The sequence below is a fragment of the Pipra filicauda genome, unplaced genomic scaffold (assembly GCF_003945595.2).
Source record: "Pipra filicauda isolate LSUMZ 115617 unplaced genomic scaffold, ASM394559v2 scaffold169_size1572857_pilon, whole genome shotgun sequence".
In the NCBI taxonomy this organism is placed as follows: Eukaryota; Metazoa; Chordata; class Aves; order Passeriformes; family Pipridae; genus Pipra; species Pipra filicauda.
This window is the reverse complement of record NW_024104206.1, coordinates 832,568-854,869: the sequence shown is the minus strand read 5'-3', so window position 1 is coordinate 854,869 and position 22,302 is coordinate 832,568. Positions and strand designations below refer to the sequence as shown.

The 22,302-nt window shown below is 40.4% G+C and overlaps 1 protein-coding gene across 1 annotated transcript in view; it reads left to right on the top strand.

The window, feature by feature from the left end:
- Positions 1 to 22,302, top strand: part of PPARGC1A (PPARG coactivator 1 alpha) — a 368,606-nt gene that overhangs the window by 88,790 nt on the left and 257,514 nt on the right. The gene's annotated exons all lie outside the window — the stretch shown is intronic.

Below are 22,302 nucleotides of genomic sequence, written 5' to 3'. Positions count from 1 at the left end.
CCATGGATGAAAAACCTGGACTCTGTTATTACCAGCTGCTTCTCTGCTGAAATAGTGCTGTGATTGGTATGTTGGTGCAAGGGATTGGGCAAGATATTCTCCTGAGGTTCCTGCCTTTCTGCAATCCTTCAATATTTGAAAGAGTTGAGAGAGAGTAGGAGAGAGTGGCCTCAGGCCATAGTGTAGAACTTCATGGGATGCATTTGGTCCTTGGGCCATATTTGCCTGTTTGTTTTTGCTTAAAAGAAAAACCCCAGCAAATCTGGGTATTAATGAATGTCTTAAAATCAAATAACAAAAAGCTGGCAAGGAAATGGTAAGGCAGTGAAGGTTTTGAGCCCAACTCTCCTCCAGCAGTTCTAAATTTGGAAGCATTTCCTGTGGGAAGGACTGACGAGGGTGCAGGAGCTGAGCTCATCAAGGGCTGGCTTTGTGGGTGCAGAACTGAACCCCTTCAACTCATATGCCACTGTTTGCTCCTGGGAGGGCTGGCTCGCCTGTACAGCTTTATCTCCCCGACTGTTAGAGGGGCCCTTTGTACTGTGCACATATGCTGGAGACCTGATTTATAATTAAGAGCAGCTGGCCATGCTGCTGTCCAAAATCATTTCCCCTAGTGAAGGATCAGTGGAGAAAAATGTAGACAGGTTTTAGCCTTTTGTCGAAAGAAAGAAGAGAAGCCTTCATGCTGTGCACGGCCGGGGGAAGTTTATTGCTTGCCTGAAGAACCAAGAGCTGGGGATCTTCCATTTTATGGGTCCCTCCTGTGCTGTACCTGTGGTGAAAAAAAGAAGTTAAAGTTGCCTGAAGGCAGCTTATGGGTATTCCCCGTATAATTATTTAATGTGTGCTCGGGACTACTTCTGCTGTGGTAGACTTCAGAAATGCAAACAGCAGAAAGATGGTAAGGAAACACAAAATAAACAAAAAAAGACTCTTCCCACCCTCTGCTTTTACCCCCATTTCCCCAGGTATGTTTGGTACTTCTCTAGTATGTCTAGTAATTTAATAACCTGAGCATTATTTTTATAATGCTGATGGAAAAAGAATTTTTGTCAAGTCTGATATGGCTAACTGGACTCAAATGGAGTCCATGCATAATGTTGGGTTTTGGTAAGTATACGAGAAGTTAATCTCACACTACATTCCCCCCCCTCAAATATGTATTTTTAGAGTGAGTAAAGCAGGTAAAGTAGTGAGATGTCTAGAAACACTTTTGGGTAGTCCGCTTGGAATGTTGCAATGTTACCTCCCTGAGAGATGGTGGGAGTGCAAAGCCTGTCCTTGTCAGTGCTCTGCTACTCTCCTGGATGTATTTAGACAGACTTATCTTTTTTGCGTTGCTGACTCTGAAGCAGTGCAGAAGATATTGGAAGAGGATGAGGCTGGCAGAGTCCAACTCCTCCAGGGGAAGAGTCCTCTGGGGTGTTGAATTAGAGAAGAGCAGTGGTGGTGGTTGTTGGACTTCTTTGCACCCTTGCCCTTGCCTCCATTGCGTGATTGCTGTGTTCCTGCAGACCAAGCTCTTTGGCCTCCTGTTTCTTTTCTTAGCTAACACAAAACCTGCCACAGGGTATGCAAGCACAGGAGAGGCAGAGGGGAGCTCCTGCTGCCATGGGGCTGGTTACTGCCTGGCTTCAAGGAGGCAGCAGCACGGGGCCTGTGACCTTCAGGGGCTGGTGGAGGATGTGAGGGAACATCATAGGAGGGCAAGTATGGGACAAACCTTTGACCTCCTGAAGGAAGATAACAATAAGCTAGTTTTTAAGAGAAACCTTAGGGACATAGTCATGGGGAATAGGAGGTAGCATCTCCCTAATCAGTGATTCTGTGGAGTGTGTATTTCTGATAAGGAACTGCAGGTTTTTGGAGAAAAGTGAAGACGACTTACCTAATTGTCGCTGTCTCATCTTGGACAGCAGCCTTTCATCTTCTTTTGAGAGTTTTTACTCAGAGTGAATACTATTGCAAGTGAGGTGTGATTTTTAAATTCAACCAGGCATATCCTGTGCCCTCTAACACAGTGACACCATCAAGGGTAGCAGAGTTGACCAGTTTCTGTCTCTGTGGCCTGGACTTCCAAACAGGGGAATTTCACCTACTTTGTGACTGAGTGCACCTATGCACACAGAAACAAATGGTGTGCATGAGATAATGACACTCATAGCAGCCTCAGTACAACTTTCATCTAGAGTGAATTGTGTGTCTAAGTGAAAGAATTTGATTACTCAACAGGGTTAAATCAACATATCTATAGTTTCTATATGTGTGTACACACACACACACACACACACACATATATATAAAAATTTTTTTTGTGGTGTGTGCCACTGATGCCCCCTGGCAGTCACCGGAGCATGATGGTCAGTGACTGTCTCTGGTGTGCTCATTGCCAGGTGGAGGCTGAAAGCTTGGACTGCAGCACAACTCAAGTCAAGCAATAGGTTATGCATTTACTGTAATGTGATTTATGCAGGCCTCCACAGTGGGTATTAGGTTGGCTAAGAACGGATGCTCTCCTTTTTCTGGGCATTCAGCTCTGGCATATAAATATGCTATTCAGGTCTACTAAGTTTTTATAAATTGCTGTTTTTGCCAGAATAGCTAACAGGGCTTATCCAGCAGTGACACTTCAATAGCAGAATGTTTTGTGAATGATTTTAACCTATTTGTTTTCTCTCCCGCTGTGATTCTAAATATTTTTACAAAACTATATTTCAGAGATGTATTCACTTGGAAGGGCTTAGAAAAGGCAAATTAAGAGGTAAATTTGATATTCACTGAGGTAGTCTATTTTCATTAACTTGAAAGTTACGATGCATGTATGACTGTGTTTATATTAAAATGGCATGTTCACAAATACTGCTATAAAGTTCAATTCTTTAATTCGGTTAAAGAAAGGAGTTCTTAAAGGTGCCTGACAAGGAGGCAGCAGTTTGTCCACCTGCTGCTGTACTGTGGAACTAATAGCATTAATAGAAGGATCACTTTCAGCTTGCACAACTAATGTAAAATACTAGATTTGGTAATAATTTAATTCTGAAACAAACAGTCCAATCACTAAGGCACTGTAGCTTTTGTTCATGTGATGGGCAGGCAACAGTTCCTGCTTGTACCTGTCCCTACTGATTATTATTATTATGCGAACTTAAAGTTCCTCTTTATTTTTCCCATTTTCCTAACAACTACATTATGATGTGACATATCTTTTCCAGATATTTTGCTTGAATAAATAAGTAGGATATTAAATTCAACTAGGGTATTAGATTATAAATTAGTTCTGTAACAGCCGTCATAATGTTATTTAGATTTTCAGTTTACGCAGACCTTGTAGCAACTCCCAAGAGCTATGCTACAGAATTAGGGGAAGATGTGAGTTGATGTAAGAAAATTGGTTTTGGTAATATGCTGATGTCAGTAGAGTTTTTCTGTGTGGAAAGATATTTAAATTAATGTTTTTACTTACTCCATTGTACAAACTAAGGATTGGTAATGATTTCAAATTACTCATGAGTTGGTATTTGGACTATGCAAACATGACCATAAATGTCTTTTCCTTAGTAGGGTAATATTTATATTATGAGTTTGTGTATGGGGTTTATTTTTTACCAAACAGATTAACGTGTTCTAATCTTCCCTGTAAAATAACCATTTCACTTGTGTCAAGAGAATGAAAAAATTTAAGAGCATTTTTGGTTAAAAACCCCCCACAGGCTGGATAACAGGTACAGAGCTCTTTGTGCCAAGGAAGAATGCACAGACTTGCTGGTCTTGAATAATTGTATCATGATTAGCAAGCACAGTGACACCATACTGGTGAGAGAGATGTGAAAACATGCACATTTATAAGTACATTTATTAGTCAGATGGATGGTAATGGTAACCTGAAGAGAGAGCTTCTAAATAAAAAGATTTATAGCTGCTTATATCGGTATTCTGTAAATATGGGAATCCATACCCACTGTGATGTTTTATACATTCAGCGAAAGAGTAAAGGTGAAAAATAACTGTGAAAGGAAGTAGATGTCCTCCTAAGCCATTTTCTGAGATGATGGACAGCATTACTGGTAGCGGTCTTAATTAAAATCAAACCAAACAAAACCCACCCTGGTTGCTTTTAATAATGAGGAGTACTGGAGCAAGGGAACAGACTATCTCCTTCTCCAGAGAAAATTGACAGATGGAGAAAATGTATGTGCAGGTATCAGCAAGATTGCCTTGAAACCCCCTCTGCTGCCTGTCACTGAGGTGCTATTTCAGAGTGCTATTTCATCAGGGCTGTAGTGAGGCAAATCAGTACCCAGGCCTGAAAGTTGATGTTGTGCCTCTTCTCCCTTTTCTTTTGCCTCCTCCCAACCCCTGCTGAACAACCCAGAGTGGAAGTCCAAGCCAAGTGGGATGTTGTGATGTTGTTCAGGAAACCTCTTCATGTGTTTGAACAGCAGATTATGATAGCGAAACCTTTGTTTCCTGAAAAATATTGTGGTCTTCCCCATGAAGAGGAGTTGGTAGTGAAGCTACATGTCTTTTGTCCCCAGCTGTGGTTGTGTGTATACCTCTCATAACCTTGGAAGCTATCAGCCCCATCTTACTGCATTCCCATGTGGTGCCAAACGGAAAAATCAGTCTGAATTGGAAGTAATTCTTATGTGATAGGACCTAAGGATTTTTGAAGTAGGAATGAGAGCAGAGTCAGGTTTGACATTTAACTATACAGGTCCTTTTCATTTCATCTGCCCACTGCCCAGAAACGTGGATGTCTTTTGTTGTGGGATCCTACAGGTATCCCAGTCTGTGAGGGCTTTTTCCTGCAGTTCTCACCTTGCTTTTTGGGGTCAATCGTCCTTCTTGAGGAAGCAATTCCCCTCTCATTGGCTGACCACCATGATTTTATAGGTGGTTGCAAAAGCTTAGCCCCTGCTCGAATATAGTACATGTGGTCTTTCTTTGCTTTGGTACATGCTGATTCACTCTGTACACATAAACAAATAGTATGGTTAACGAGAGCTGCCAGCTACACGACCGTTAATGACTGGGCTGCTTATTTAAGTGTCTTAATTCTGAATTCAGGAGCTAAAAATAAGTGGTTTGAGTTTGGTTTTGTTTTTTTTAATGTCAGAAGCATATCCTAATGCTGCACATCAGTTGATAATGCAAGCATGCTCCTGTCTGGTGTTTCTGTGCAAACTCATGAGTCTGGACAGGTTTTTATATGCAAAACATGTCTGGAGTCCATATTCCTTGCCTCATGATGGACATGTGATTTGTCATCTAAATATGTTAGAGTCTGAATGTCTCGTTACTGTGAAACATTTTGCTGATTTTAGAACAACTTGAACAAAGAGGGCCTTCATATTGCACTGCGATGTGTGTCTTTATTGAAAAAGCTCCTCTCCATTGCTGAGGCACTGAAGCGTTTGCATTAAGTGATACAGGAGATGCCATAGTAATTTCATGAGAATTACCCTTTGCAATGAATGTTAGGTTAAACATCTAAGTAAAATCCCTTGAAAATGGCCAGAAGATAAATTAGAGCAGAGCTGTACCTGGGTACAATTACATTACATACCTTCTTTTAAAAATTGTTTTTAATTGATTTGGTGCATAGTCTTTACTTAGTTAATAATGAGTGTTATACCTGTGGCTGTATGACCACTTGTGTGAGTTAGATTTACAGCACTAAAACTCCCTTTATCCAAGAAAACAGTTTCATGAAGGGGCTGTCCCCTTTCACTGCTCTGTTGCTGATAATGTATCTGGACTGTTTTCTGACTAGTGCTTCAGTCTTACACTAATATTGAAGATGTTCTTTAGCAGATAAATGTAGTGTTATCACATCATTTTAGCAACCTAATTTGTTTCTTGCTTGCACACTACAGCAACTTTCATGTCTCAAATCCCTCTTCTCCTCTAGGGCTTCTATAACTGCAAAAATGAAGTTAGGAAGGAGGTGAGCATTAGAGGAGAAGAGGACAAAGATGCAGGATACAAAATTGTGGAGGAAGTAGTTGCAAATAGCTGGAAACTTTTGCCAGTTCAGAATTTCGTCCTATTTTCCCTGTGAGGAAGCTAGAATCTAAACAGTCCTTGTAACTCCCAGTGTACTAGGAATTGCAGATCTTCAGTACCCATCAGTACTGGACATAACCATCATCATTTGAAAGTTGTCATTTTTAGGTAGGTATTAATTTTTAACTTTGGCCCAACTTCTATCTGGTACCTTCCAGTTTGCAGTTGTTGCCATTTTACCAAACATACACCTAAACTGAAATCTAAGGTTAGAGTTTTCAAAGCCCTGTATCTGAAGTTAAACACCTGTATTTGGAAATGTGATGATCAACAGAGAGAGAGAGGTCTTGCCTTAGGAAGAGACACATACACCACAGAACAAAAGGAAGAGGTACAGAACCTGGAAAGAGAGTAAGGGTCTGAGGTGGACAGCCATCATTGTGCACCCAAGTCCTGCCACAGCAAAAGGATGACAGGCCCTCAAGAAGCCAGCTGCAGCCTGAGGTGGATGTTGCACGGCCCCTTTCAAGTAACTTTCTCCACAAAAGTCCTAAGAGGTCACAGTAGCAAGATGATGTCTTTGAAGTTGGCGTCATTACAAGTTGCAATGACTGATTCTGGTTACAAGATTCTGAGCTGTAACGCTTCTGACCCATCGTGCAGATTGGGCAGGGAGTGGATTCCTCTTTGTCCGGGGAAATCGCCTTAAAGGTTTTCTCTTCATAGCCGTGTGTATGAGCATTGCCTCAAATGCCCATTTGGACTCAATGAGGACACGTTTCTTGTCTTCATTGCCCCTTGGATTTTAAAAAAAGCCTTTGAGTTATACATTTAAAAAATTTTCAGGTAATGATCTAGACCTCTAAAAGGAGAATCTAAATGAAAAAAAAGATTGACCTAACAATTAGATAGCTAATGTTTGCATAATTTTAATTATCACATATTGCAATTATTTCTAATTCATTTCAGTATACAAATCACTATTTTATATATGGCATGTTGTTAATATTTACTTCTATAATTACCAATTTGCAATATAAGGCAGCAATTTTATAGTTATTCAGTTATGTATAATTATTATGTCAAATAGGAGATGGCAATTAACACTGAAATGTATTAGATATTATTGTACTAAAATCAGTCTAAGAATATTTGACACATAATTGTCATGTAGTTCATGGACTGCATTTTCCTTCTCTTGTCCCCCTAACCGTGCTTTTAGACGATGTATTTATTTGAGATCCCAAAGGATTTAATCTTGCAGCAATTCCTATTTCACCGTCATATTTACTGAAAGGTTAGAGCTAGAACTAACAAGCAAAATCCAGAGTCTTCTGTAGCTAAATCTTGTGTGAGGTTCAGAGTTTAGGTGCCTTGTTCTATGTAAGCAGAAAGTCTGTGCTTCAGTGGCTGCTTAAAAATGAGATGTTTTAAGTTCCTCTGCTGCCCATAGTTCCAAGTCTTTTGAAAGAGGTGTTCAGAGAGAGTTTTGAGCTGTAATACTGGCAGTGCCTTATCAGGAAGGTGCCAGAGGAACCATGAGCCTGCAGCTGGTGTCGCCGGGTGCTGTGCAGAGCTGAGCGGCCAGGGAGTTGCCCCTGTGTGATGGCAGAGTCAGGCTGAAGGTACCAAAGCTGTTCACAGTGGCCCACAGTGTGACTCTTACATTCCTCTGAGACCACCCAAAGCAGAAAGTACCATGCACTGCACCTTCAAAACTATATTGTTACTGTTGTGTGGAAACTCAGTCAGAAGTTGGGGAAGCTGAGGTCTGGGTCCTCTTCTGGAAGGAGGGAATCAGAGCAGCATCTCCTGTCCCATGGTTTTAGTTACAAGTTACTTAACTTCTTCCTTTGTGAAGCTGGGTTACCCTGCTGTCAAGTGTGAGAGCTGGGAGCCAGGAGAAGGTAAGGCATCTGAGGGGTTGTGGCACTGCTGGGATAAGAGAGACTTGATCTGAGGTGCGTTTGGGACGTCCTCATTCTACTGATAAGAGTGCAAAAGGTGGGAACAAAGCTCTTTTTACCATATAAAAAATTGTAACCTTAAATTATCTAGAGAATCCTTAAGGAGGGGAAAAATCCTGATTCATAGAGAATCCAAATTAGCGCTATCACTTAAACCAACTTTCTTTGTGGCAAAATAGTTCTCTGTGACAATTTCTTTTTTTGCCAGGATTTAAAATCTGGGCAGCTCTAAGCCCTGCTAAACAAAATTCATGGCTGTACATCTTAATAAAGCAAAGAAAAGTGCACAGCATGTCAAACAAATTCCTCCTTGGTGTAAGTGTAAGGCTGCTATAATGGCACACGGCAGCAGGAGATCCAGATAGGGCCCTCGGTGTGTTAGCAGAGCATATTGACTTATATCAGTCCTTTTGCCTGGTTTAAAATTGATCCCCTTAGAAAAGTTAAATATCACCTATGTTTGTAGATTGCTAGACAGCTATTAAGATAATGCTTTTATAAATACAGATGGTGCCCTTATCAAAATTACATGGCAGTAAATAGATGCCAGTAGAAATAATATGACACTTTGATTAGCTAATAAAATGAAGCACAAATAGAATGGGGATGCTAAGTTGCTCTGACAGTTTTCATACTGTCTTATTTATTGCTTATTTAGCTTTGATAAGTTTCTATTACAGTCTTGGCTTCTTAAGCAATTCCTTTGAACTTTTAATTTTTAAACAGTAATCTGTATTTTATTGACTTAGGTGAAAAATCCTCTTTGTCAATAAGCTCTTCATCATGATAGTAAATATTATCATTCTTTTTAAAGTAAATTGATAGGCCAAATTGCATAATGGAAGTTGTGGAGATAAAAGTGGCAAAGGGTGCCAGTTAATGTTACATGAAAATTATTGATTAGAGCAAATTATTGCTGAAAGTTTGGCAAGCAGTATTGGTTCACTGATGTGGTCGATTTTTATGTCACAGTGAAAGACCTGTATCAGTACATTGGATGACAGCAGGAAAATTGTATAGGAGGACTGTTACGCTTTGGGGACGGGCTTGCACTGTAGTCTAAGTACTTAATGTGAGAGACTCAGTTGTTCAAAACTGGAGTAACTCCATCGGCTTCAGTGGGATTGAGACATGGCCTGGTTGCTTTTAAATCTGCTGATCTTGGATGTGAGGGAAATACTGCCTGACATTTGAGGCGTATCAGAAAAATGTGCTCATTGATGCAGTTGTTCTTGGAATGGTTAATGGCAGTGATAATCAAGAAGCGGAGAGCAGCTGAGAAGAGTACAAATGCTATGTGGGTCATTAGATGATCTGACCAGCATAATGCTGACCAATATTTCTGCCTTTTTGGTACTTAACAAAAACTTGACTTGGTAACTTGAAAGCAGACAATTATTATAACCTGCCACAGATTTTAAAATCTTCCTAGAAACTTTCGGTTGCCCCAGCTTTCTCGGAGAGTACAAAGCTTAGTTTTGGTCTTTTGGTGCAAGCAACATGTTGCTAATATTAAGCCTGTGATGTTACAGTGCTCCCAGTAAATGTGGTGAGGCAAATCTCCTCTTCCACTTCTGCAGAGAAATAAAGGTCCTCATGCCTGTGTTCATATGCACAGTATGTTCCTCTGCACCTTGTGAAGCAGTGGTGCTGTAGTTAAACATGACACCCAGTTCTCAATCTTACTCAATAATTATCTTACTCTCAGTCTTACTCAATAATTACTGCTCTGATGGGATCACTCTGCCAGTAGCCAGCCTGTTTGGCACAACTTTCAGGGGATCAACTGTCAGCCAGATGGACAGTGGGAACAAGCATCCCAGCTGTCATGCTCCTCTGAGCCACAGTGAGCATCCCAGTTCTGATTTCTGTAGCCCAACTATAGCTCCACTTGCCCAGGCACAGCACTGTCCTTCTGTCTTTATAGGCCCTACCTACCCCCAGGGCTGGGCTTGGGGAACATAAATCTATCTTCTCAAATTTAGACAGTTGGTCTGAGGAGGTTGCACAACTTGTGTAAAGACTGTGGGCTGCATGGGAAGTTTCCAGCTATTGTATCCTCACTAGGAAATGTCAGTAGAAAAAGGCATCTTAGATTATTTCTCTTAAGCTCCCTGCTGTCAAGGTTCCTTGTGAAGGGGGTTGGTTTGGGACTAAGAATTTTTTAACCCCTGATTAATACTATAGATTTAGCCTAAATGTTGCAAATAGCTCATTGTCAGAGAGCAGGTGGGACACATACTTAGTTGCCAGATGGAAGAAATCCTTTTAGGTGTCCCGGCCTGAACTTTGTGGGCTTGATGGAATCATCTTGTTCGTGCTTTCACCTTTTGTTATAAAAATTTAAAAACCTATTTTCCAAATAAATAAATTTAAGAAATCCCAAACCATAACACCGCCCCCCCTTTGGGTTTCACATCTTTATGGCTATATTGTCAACTTGATGCATGATGTTTTAGCTGTGCAAATGCCTTTAATGCAAGTGGGAATTGTACAGCTAAAGATTTATGTATTGACTTTAGAATAACATTACTTCATCTCTCTTTCTCTCAATTTTTTTTTCTTTTTTCTTTCCCCCTCCTGATTCCCTCCCCAGATTTCCCCACTGCTCTGGAATGAAAACCACAGGCTCCTTCTGTGCTTCTCTTTCTGTTGTGAGAAGCAGGCATGGTGATCCTTTCCTACTCACTGAACAGGCATAAGTCCAAGGGAGTGATATGTGAAGGTAGTGATAATATGTGAGTATTAAGGTTGCAGTGAAAATCCTTTATCTGATCAGTGGTTTACCACCCAAAAAAAAAAAAAAAAAGAAGTGTGAAACAGTGAATACTGCAGAAACCCATCTGAGTGAAAAAAAAAAACTTTTTTTTTTTTTTTTTTTTTTTTAGGATGACTGTGTCAGCCTTTCTGGCTAAAATTTCCTTCACTGCTTATAAGTAATGTGGTTGACACAAACAGATGTACATAAATCTAACATTTCAAGGAAGATCATGCCATATCCTATCTATATGACAGGACAGAATTTGAACAGTCTTGTGCTAGCCTGTGGGCATAATGCAAATTTCCTGGGCTGGAGAGACTTGGTTTTGCTCCAGAATTTCAATTGGTTGTCACCCCATTTTAAAGAAATGGCCTCATTCCATGTGGTTGGTTATGGTGGTTTCCTTCCTTATATCATCAGGAGGGGACAACTAACCTAAGCATGGCATCCTTTGGGACTGTGAACAATAAAAATCTCTTTGTCCCCAGTTTATATTAGAAAGTGCATTCTCTCAATATTCTTTTGTCTGAAGAATTTGCATTGCTTCCCAGTATACAACCTGGGAACACCTTATTGTCCATGTAGAAGGATACGTGGTTGTGTGTCTTCTTTTTTAATTTAAGGGAAAAGGCAGGAATTGTCACCCTTCTGGGGGGTGTGTGATACAGAGCCCCAATCCCGGTCAAAGTGAGACTGCACTGCAGCCCAGGTGGAATTCAAAATACCGTAAGGAAGGCATTTTGCCAAAATCTTTGTCTACAGAATGGCAGAGATTAAAGCCCTTCCAGCTCTGATTGGATTACCAAGGACCAGAAGCACTTTAATCTGCACCACTGTGGCTTTGGGGGAAGCCAGTGATTGAGACGTGTGGCGGGACCATGCTGAAGAATCGGATGGCTGCACTTAGCTCTTTAATCTTCTAGTTCTGTGGCTGTCATAGAAAAATATTTAACTGTTGCAGCAGAGAGAGAGAAATAGGTAGTGAGTAGTTATTTTACTTTTTACCATGTGAACAAAATAAAAATCACACATTCCCCCCTCTAGAGCTGTGGAAGCAACCTGTGTGCAATAGCCTGACTTGGAGCAGCCTGAGTCCCTGCTCAAAACACAGTACTGGGTAAACTGGTGGTTGAGATTAATGTAAGTACATAATAGCCAATACTGCAAAACCAAAGGTCTCTGAAACCTAGTACCATGTCTCAGACCAGCAGCAGATGCCAGTGGAAAAGTATTAAGACAGAGTATATTTAAAGTGACTTTTTTTTCCCCAAGGCTGACAATAGTCAGTATTTTCTGGACACTTCTTGAATAATTTATGTTTAAATGTTCTGTTTTTTGCATAAGAGTGGCTGCAAAACAGAGCTATTCAAGAATGATTCCAAGTATAGGAATGGCCTTTTGGAGAAAGGAGGAACACAGAAGCATGAAATACTAAACCCCAATTTTGGATGGTATACAGGTCAGTAAAGAGATGGGAATAACAGTGGATAGTAAAAGGGGATCTGAGCAATTTCTCTTGCTCAAGTCTCATTCAAGAAAGGACACATTTAGTAAAGTATACAAGATATGGGTGAGATAGTGAAAATTGTCATGAGAGGTGTGAAATGTCTGACCTAGAACATGCTGTCTGACCAGTGGGATACAGGATACTGTGGGACCTAAAGGGTGTCCTTCTCACATATGTAAGGGTCCCCAACACAACTCAGCTTTGTGCACCTGAATTTTTCTGGTGTTTTTGCATCAGACTACCCCATTTCCCAAGAAAGAAGCTGGGGGATGCTGTGATATTGGTGGAGTCTCCAAAACCTGCCAGTAAGGTTGGGTATTTGTTGATCAGCAAATGGCTCCACATAAGGAAAGAACCATCCTGGCTGGCAGTTTCTAGAGCTTAAGGGAAGAGCAAAAGCCTCACCTCTTGTCCAGCTTATAGTGGGGTGGCAGGGCTGGAGAGGAGGCAGGGGGATTCCTGTTGGGAATAGCAATGAAGTGTCTACAGGGCTGAGATGGACTATACTCAAACAAGGAGGGAAGTTGTGGGGCTGTTAGCTTCAGTGGAGCTTAGGCCGTCATAAAAACACAGCTCTAATTAAGACCAGAAGTCATCTTAATTCCCATTATCATTTATCATTAGGAGTCTGGTCCTTCAGTGAACTGGCTGCACAATCAGCCTTTGTAAAAATATGGACACCTTCAATTGGAAGTGTGTCTAAAGCCATGTAAATGTCTTCAATTTTTAAATGATCCTTTAGACTAGGAGAGTAAAGCTCTGTAATCTATATGTTTTATATGCTATTGTGCCAACCTTTCATGGTGAGAAGCTAAATATTTTTGTCATTTTACTTAGTTTATATACGCTGCTCTTGGTTTGCTGGCAGAGTGAAATGTCTGATGTGTCCCACCCCTGATGTCTGCATTTGGATGCAGGATAAAGTGAAATGAGCCTTATAAGCCAAACACTGAGTTCCTTTCCGTTCTTTTATTAGCTTTTACTTGGCAAATTCTAGTGGCTTTTGTATAGAGAACATAACGTTGTAAAAACACTGGATGTTTATGGAAGGCACAGCATAACTTAATAAAGACAGCATACATGTTACGAGAATGGATGCTCTTTCGCTAAGTACAGAAGCTACATATGGTGCTGATAGCAAATGCCATATGTTTGTAGAAGAGGCTACATTCATATGGTGCCTTTTTCTCAGACCTGCTAATCTGTGAAAAATAACAATTCTGTTTAATACTGCTGGGTTTGGCCTCTTGGTTTTGTCTTTTAACTTCTGTGACATATACACAGTTGGAATGAACCTGGAAGCGTAGGTCTGCACTCACTCCTCTTCAAGGCCACTTAATCCCAACAGTACCCATCTGAAAGATCCAGAATGCCCCTTAAGAGCAATCATGGTACTATGGAATTAGACTGTCCTTTGTATTGCGGTTCCTGACACTCCAAATCCTGGGTGCCTGCCTCCCCGGTGACACAGCTTCCAAAGGAGAGCACTCATCCATCACTGGTGTCACCTATGGCCTGCTGGCAGTGATGCTGTCACAGCAGACATATGCTTAAATCTGAGCTCAGGAGAGGTTTCTGGGCTGTGGATGGAGGCAACCACCTTGTGCCTTGTTTCAGGAAGTTTTGGAATGGGATGAGACTTTGTGTATCCTCAGCTTTCCTCTTTGATTCTGTACCCATGGGCTTGATATGAGTCTTCTGAGGATTGTCACACTCCAGTGCTCACTTGAGGTTGCCTTCTATGTGCCCTTGGAGCTGATATGTGTACCTCTGTGTTTCAGATTCCCTTTTGGGACCAACTTTCTAAAAATGCAACCTCCAGCTTAAACCTGGTTAGTTAGAGAGCTGATTAGGTAGCAGCCATACCTCTTATGATTGCTGCTTCCAGGAATATCCCTGGCTCTTTAATCTAAAGATGTTTGGCTTAACTAGATCTCTCTCTCTCTCTGAATGTAGCAGTCATAAATGAACCATGCACAGCCACTGGTAATTCCTGGTATTTTTAAAATTATTATTTTCATTTGTTCATTGAAGAAAAGCATTTGGAAACCATTGCGTAAGTAATTTAGTTGGGCAGGCGTTTTAGCAATAGGCAATAGAGAGTTAATTCTGCATGTTGTCAGCTGCTTTCAGTTTTAAACACATTTCAGATTCAGAAGACAGCCATATAGAAAAGAATGTTATGTTAATGTGACAGCAATCACAGACACTGCTATTGAAAACTCACTGTTGATCTCCCCTCCAAAATTAACATCATAACCTTATGTCAGTGACTCTCTATTATCCTAATACCTGTTTTTGGATTCTGTCCAGTCCCATTAGATATCCCTGTGTTGATTGCTCTGTTACTGGTGAATGTTAATTGCCTCCAAATCTCAGTGGAGTTCAAAAGCTTGGGGGAAAAAGTACTGACTGGTAAAGCTGCTGGTTTTATTAACAGGCAACTAAATAAATCTGTTCAGAGATATGAGTGAAATGCCTGAGACATGAGATATAAACAGCTGATGTTACCTCTTTCTATCTACATCTGTCTGTCATATGTTAGTAATGAGACAACAGGGTAAACCATTCCAACTTTGAACATTGAAATGGTATCAGTAGTGCCTGTCCACAGTCAGTATACTTCAGGAGGCAGTCAGGCTCCGTGTCCCTCCCACTGGGATTCTTATGCGCTCGACATTAAATAATGCCCCTTTTTACATTTTAAGATGCTTTTTAGAGTTAGTGGGACTATTTAATTGAAACGATGATGTCAAAATATGGTTATAGGAAGGCTTGTCACATGTTGTGTAATATTTTTTTCCTCTGCCTCATAAATTTTTTAGAGAGAAACTGCTCTTTTGCTTTGCTTTAAAGGAGAACTGAGATCTTTATTGCTTCTCTGATCTTTTTTGTTTGTTTTAACCACAGAGTTTTAAACAAGATCCCTGCATGCTCCCTTTTTCAACACCAGAAACCTCTAGATGGAAAATCCCCAGTGTAATCCCACTGTGAGTTTGCTTCTTGTAGCATATTTCTGTTTTAGGTATCTCTTCTGGTAGTTTTTACTTTGTAAAAAGGTTGGTACCACTTACAAAGCTGAAATAAGTGATGCAAAGAATATACTGTAATCACATACTGCAGAATAATTACGTATTTTATATCACTAGTTTTCAGTTGGTAGATAATATTTAATCTCCTAGTAGAGATCTCTAATGACTCATTTTAGACACTGACCCTTTAACTTCATTTCAGGAATGAAATATTTCCTAATCCAGTAATTTCTGTCTATGCTATCATGTCACGTAGATAAAGAAAGGCAACTACAGGCACCCACTGCTAGATTGCAGCTGAAGTCAAATGTGTGTTATGGCTGTATGAAATCTGTATTAGGGTAGGTAAAGTGAAGTTGCTATTTTTGTTATTTTAAGTGATTTTTAGGCTGTTATAATGAAAAGCATACCCAATCTTAACTTGTATGCATTGATCTGATAAACATAGTGTGCCCAGATTAACATGAGTTTTTTGAGCAGTGTAAACGTGATTCAATAACCATGCCAGTGGTGAGAATGTGAACAGAACCTAAGAATTTAATTGTGAGGCTCACTGCAGAAGAAAGAAGGTGAGAGAGAGAAGCACAATAATGAATAGTATTTTATTTTTTGTGGAAATGAATTTGATAGGCACGTAATGTTTATTATTAAAATACTGAGCATTTGAATCTTGTCCATGTTTTCACCAGATACAGGTAGCAAATGAGCACAGTGCCAAACACAGTGTGTTTGGAAGGTCTCTAAGGTAGAGATGGTGGGTGTCTGAAATAAGCTTATTTAGCCATACTGAAGCACATAATGAGTAGCATTAAGAACATACCATTCATTTCCAAGCTGAAAATGTTGGTTACTATCTTCTCTAGCTGGTCAGTATCTCTCACTGTGAAAATACACTTTTCTTATGAAGCCCTGTTTCACTGCATCCCTCTACTTCAGTTTGCATTTTGAAGAATTTCAGGAAGAGGAAGGACTCTGCATGTTATGTCTTGTAAACAACTTTGCATTTCATTTTTTGTTTTTAGAGTTCATGATAACACAGACTGTATGCCAAGGCATGAAAAAAGAGATTGAATAAAATATTATTTAGTATTTATTTGGTTTTACCAAGTTAGTACCTTGCTTTGTATATGTAAATGCATTCATGTTTATTATTGCATTGTATTTCTGTATCTGTTCTGTAGCCCTGAAGCACGTGCTTGTCCATGATGTCAGAGGAATTTTGTTTCTCTAAGTGGCATAAAGTGGGGCTGTATATGCTTACGGTAGGTTGTGCATCACAGATCTAGTTCCCACTTTCCTTTGTGGAGTCAAACAGCCCTAACATCTCTGTTTTTCCATGTGCCTTGCTACTGAAAGGTTCCTGGTTGAAATGAATTTCCCATTTCTATCATGGCTGTGCTGGCCAAAGGAGAAAGTGTTGTCTTTGTGTGTGTGCAGCAGGTAAGGTAAGAAGGAGGTACTGCCCATCTCTGCCTGCATTCCTGTGTCATCTCAGCTGGCAGATGTTAGCTCAAGCCAGGGAGTTTCAGGAAAAGCCTGCTCCAGACTAAAAGGGAGGACAGTGGAGCGTGCTACTTGCCCACCACTAGGCCAGGGAGATGTTTGTCTTTAATGCTTAGAAATTGTGTACTTTCCGCTGAGACCAAGCATTGAATTCAAGCACTCTGCAGTGCTATGAACACTTGACTTGGTGCAAAAAATGAAACCAAACCCCAGGTGTGGTAGTTTGGTGTGGGTCAAATTCATCTTAGATGTAAACATCACCACCCTGCACTTGCATAAATAAGAGGTTATGCTAGGGATTAATTTGGCCCACTGACTCTGCTAAGATGAAATTCTTTGTGTGCTTGTGAATTTTGGTGTCAAGAGAGGGGATCACTGTTGCTGGAGAGTATTTAGGATAAATAAGCCAAAAATAGAATAATTTCTGTAGTCTAGGAAACCCCCCCGCAGAATCATAGAAAATAATCAGCTATTGGAAAGAATAAATTTTGTGCTCCTAATTTGCAGAAATGCCAGTAGTTGCTACTGTGCCCAACCACTCACTAATACAATAAAATATAATTACATAATTAAATACAATATAGGATTTCCATAATAGGGAATTTTATTTCCTTGTCACAATATGCAAGTTGCTGTGGTTGAAGCTTAGTTCAACACTATAACTATTATTAGATGCAAACGTATCACGAACTAGGCAGGATTCTCCTACACAGGCATTTCTCAATCTGGGTGAAAATTGTTTGCTGCAGACAGTGGAAGCTTTGTAGGAGGTTGCCTAAGATGCACCTTGTGGATGTATAAGTATCTTATGACAATGTTTTGTTTTGTTAAAACAAAGCTTCTGTCTCCCATTGCTGTTTGTTCAGATTGGTGCCATCTGTCTTTTGCTAAACTCAGAACTTGCTGGAAGCTGTTCTGACATGTAAGCTGTAATACAGTGTCCAAATAATCAGGTACGTAGCATCATCATGAAAAATGTGTCTTTTTGTGTTCAACCATATGCACATAAAGTCAAACATGAAATGCTAGGTTGAGATAAAGAGCCATTTTGGTTATCTGCAGGGCAGCCATTGGTGACAAGTAATGTTGCTTCTGATTTTGTTCTCAATTTATCTTCCAATCCCTTTGTTCCACTCAAGCTTGTGCTTTTGCCCCCTTCCACTCTGATTTGGCTTGCCTTCATTTATTGCAGTTCATCAGTGGCCTAGTCCTCATCTCATTAAAATCAATGGCAGGGCTATTACTGACCTTAGTGATGCAAGAAAAATCCCAGGTCTTGCTTATCCTAATCAGTCAGATCATCATCATTAATTTAATGATCTTAAAATCCATCAAAACACAGCATACTTTTAGTTTACCTGCTGACATACAAAGTGCATAATCCTGAGCCTTCAAGCAGGGGCTTGTGTTCTGAGTTTCTCCCTAGCCCAGCAGATGCCTTGCTTGTATTTTAGCTTTTCTGAAAGTAAGAGTTTGAAGAACTATGAAGACTTTGAGGTTGGCATGTTCTGTTTGTGGGCTGCAGAATCTACTGACTTCTGAGTAATCTGTGTAGATGTGCGTGTAGAGTACTTTCACAGTCATAATCTTGAATAGTTCAAATTTAATTATGATGAGAGATCCTGTATTTCATTTATATGTAAAATTAAAAGAAAATATGCAGAAGCTAATCCTATTCAGAGACTGACTCCAAATAGTTCTGAGCTAAAATGTTTGTAACATAGAAGTCTTATTAAAATTCCTATTTCTACACATTTTAGTAGTAATTTGGTTTAAAAATTGCAAGACTGTAGTTTCATTTGACTGAGAGAAGAATTATGAGACTGTAGACGGACTAACTGCAGTTTTAACAATGCTAAAATCCATTATAAATCAGAAAAGGAGGGAAAAGTACACATGCCATAATAATAATTTATTTGACAGTGCTTTTGAATATACATACAACTCACAGATTATGTGTTTCTAGTACACTAAAAATAAGAAGGCTAAGCACAGGAACATTATTTTTAATATGAGGATGCAGTGCTAAAGAGGAGAGAAGTTTTTGGAATGATAATCAGGCTGCTGGAGCACCATGGAATACTGGCATCTGGTTATGCAGCCTCCTGCACCAGCTGCAGAAAAAAACAAAAAAAAGTCAGAAAAGCAAAGAAAGCCAAGTAATTGGCGTCTCTGTATATTTTTCTTTTTTTTTTTTTTCCCCATCTTCTTACTAGGGGAATCCCCCAAATTTCATACATGTTTCTTGAGTTGTTGCTTTCTGAAGTCCAGTGTCAGAAATACCAAGCTCTAGGATGGATTAGAAAATGTGTGGTCGCTTGGCTGTGTCCTACTGGTATGGTTTGGTGGGGATGTGGAGTGAATGATTGTATGATTGCCTCTTGTCAAACCTGAAGAGTGAAAATGTAGCTATTATCCTGTCTCTGAATTCCTCAAGGGTCACTTAAATCCCAGTGGTCACTACTGGGATGTATTTTGGTAAGGAAATTTTGTATCAGGGCTTAGAAGTACAGCTGTGATACTCAGACTATAGAGGTAATGCTAAATGGATTTCAGACATATGGGAACATAAGTTGGACATTTTTGACGTCTTTATGAAGTGGATTTACAAAATTTGTTTGAGCTTTCCTTTTGGCTGTCAGTGATAGTATATGTCTACCAATAATATGCTTCTTGTCGTAGTCCTTTTTTCAGGTGTAACTCTGGTTCTGAAGTATTAATCTTGGCACCATTGCAGTTACGGATAAGAGTATGATGGGCTTTCCTCAGAATGAGTCACGAAGTATGGTCAAGGTACAGGTTTATCTGGCTTCTTTATCTCTATTTGAAAATTCCATTTAATAAGAGCAATAATAAGTACCAACCAAAAGATAATTGTGCTCATAGTTCAGTTGCAATCGGTTGTCCTGAAGGACCACGCTTTGTAATACTGGTCTGTGCTCTAACTGCTCAGAAATGCACTGTTGTGTGTTATTGCCTAACTGGTTAACTGTAATTGCCTATATTGAGAACTGATCTTAAAAGTTAATCTATGCTGGAGTCAGGGAGATTAATTGGGGCAATCACTATCCCATAGATTTCTAGTAAAGTGACACCCCCTTAAAATGGTTTGTTGCAAGTGCAATGCAGTCTGAAATGAAAGACGGACAACACACGCCTTCCACGTGTGCTCTTTCTTGTCCAAAAGCTTGTCTGTGACTCAGTATACCTTCTCCAAGTTCTCTGGCCACAAGATTTTAGAGGAATTTTGGCTGAGAAAAGGCACAGAAGATTTGAATTACACTTTTCTATGCAAAATCTGCGATCACATTGGTGGGGGTTATGGCTTCTGTCTCTTTCAGATTTGCTTTAACCATGTGTTTTGATTTGAGGGATGTTCTGTTGACTGGCTTATAGCATGTGGTACTGTGAGCCAGCCATGCTTCCACCTAGCTGTGTGCCTGGAGTATCCTTGTAGCAAACTGCTGACCAATTGGGGCCAGCTGGCCAGGCACTGCCTGCTGTAGTTAAGTTGGCAAGCATTGCCCCTAAAATACCTCTTTCTGTGTTTGGTTGAGTACCTTCTGATGCTCTGAAGTTAGCTGTATACCTTTCTCCAGATGCCTCATGGCTTGCCTGCGTGAGCTGAGCAGTGCAAGTGGTGTGGGCAGCAGAGCACGCTCCTCGTGCTGCGCTGTGGTTTGTCCTGTGAGCACCACTAGAATAGATGGTCACAGTTAAAACTTGGGTGTGAAACAGAGTTTCTGAAGATGCGCTGAAAATTTTACATAGATGGGAGACCGCCTTAACACAATTTGAAATCCAGCCCTACTATGTGTTTCCATTGTTGCAGCTGAAGCATGGAGATGTAAAGCTAAAAGATGTTGGATCATGTAGTGCTGGGAGGAGATGGACTCAGTGTACTGTAGTGAAATGTCACATTCCAAAAGGTCCTGAAATTACTAGTCTCCGTGTCACACCACACTACAGTCTCTGTTCACGTGATGTGATTCCTGTTTAAGTGATCTATCCTGAAGCAAGGAAGCCACTTCCTTTATTTATGAGGGTTGCACCGCCATTGCAGTGTAGAGTGGAACATCATTTGATTGCCTTGGTGAGCTTCACTACCTGCTCCTCAGTGGAATAAAAATGTTTAGCTGATTGAGATGACCATGGGAAGCGGACTTGAAACAGCCTCTTGTGCTGGCTTGTGAGCTGTGTAACACGTAACGTGGTCCAGCTGCTGAACTTTATAAGGTTTCTATTTCTGACTTCAACTGCTCTTCATTCTTTAGAAGAACTTCGACCTCACTTCAGAGCTGACAGGATGTAACTAAATATCAGGAAGTGAGGTGCAATCTGGGCCTGGCTGTGGAAAGTTGGAGAGATGGGGATGGCTGGCAGAGATGGCTCAGCATTACTGGGTCGGTCAGTGTACCTGGTGCACAAGACCCATCATCAGACCTCTTGTCAGGGAGTCGTATCGTCTCCACAGCTTATCCACAGGAGCTTCCACTTGTTAAAAGAATTTAGCGAAGGATAAGGGCAAAATTCACGTTGATAAAATGCTGCAGGTTTCTGGCACTGTTGTCTCTTCTCTTTGTTGAAGGTCTGGTTCTTGCTCTCCTTGAAGTGCACAAGCAATTGGGAGTTAGGTCACAGGAAAGGTTGCATGCATCTGTGATGGTAATGTCTGCAACGGACACTGTTGGCCATCTGGTTTGATCCATAATATAAACACACTACTTGAGCTCACCAAAATCAATTCATTGTTGTGCTAGAGGCTCTCTCTTAGGGAAAATGTCTGATACTGAAACTGCTCATGACAGGGAGTGTACCACAGCCTGTGGTAATTGCTCCAGCAGCTAATTACCCACAAAATGTAGTCTGATTTGGTGTGGCTTCATCCTCCTGCCATTAGATCTTCCTTTTATTTTACTTGCAAAGATAGTCTTCACATCCCAGCTACAGATCACCAGTGGACAAAACCATACTGTGTGTCATGAGCGTTGGGACAGAGAGAGAGGCCTGCAGATGGCCAGGGTGTGGGTGGAAATAAGCCTGACCTGAACCCAGGAGACAAAAACCTTTGAATTTTGTGTTGCCTCTGTGCAAACTTTGAATTTTGTGTTACATTATCTTTGTACAGATTTCTGACTTAGGTCTATCTTAAGCTGTTTTAAAGAGTCATCTTGGAATACCGTCCTCTTGGCATGTGTGCAAATATCTTTGGCTTTAACTTAAAGTCTTTGCTAAGCATACATTTTATTATAGGGTTGGAAGCAATATTTCTCAATTACCATTCATTCATTCTTATGAAGGAAAAGTGAATTTCATTTCAATGGACAAAGAAGGCAGTCAGTTTTCCAGGTTTACATTAGACCTAAATCAAAAATCCAGTACAATTCTTGGTGCAAAGAGTAAAAAAATTGTATGGGAGAGCCTGTGTTTTTGAGCTCTACTCTTCTGTTTCACAGAAACAGCAGAGGCTGCAGGTCACGATTCCATAACTCAGTGTCTGGCCTCTTAGTTGTCACACAGCTT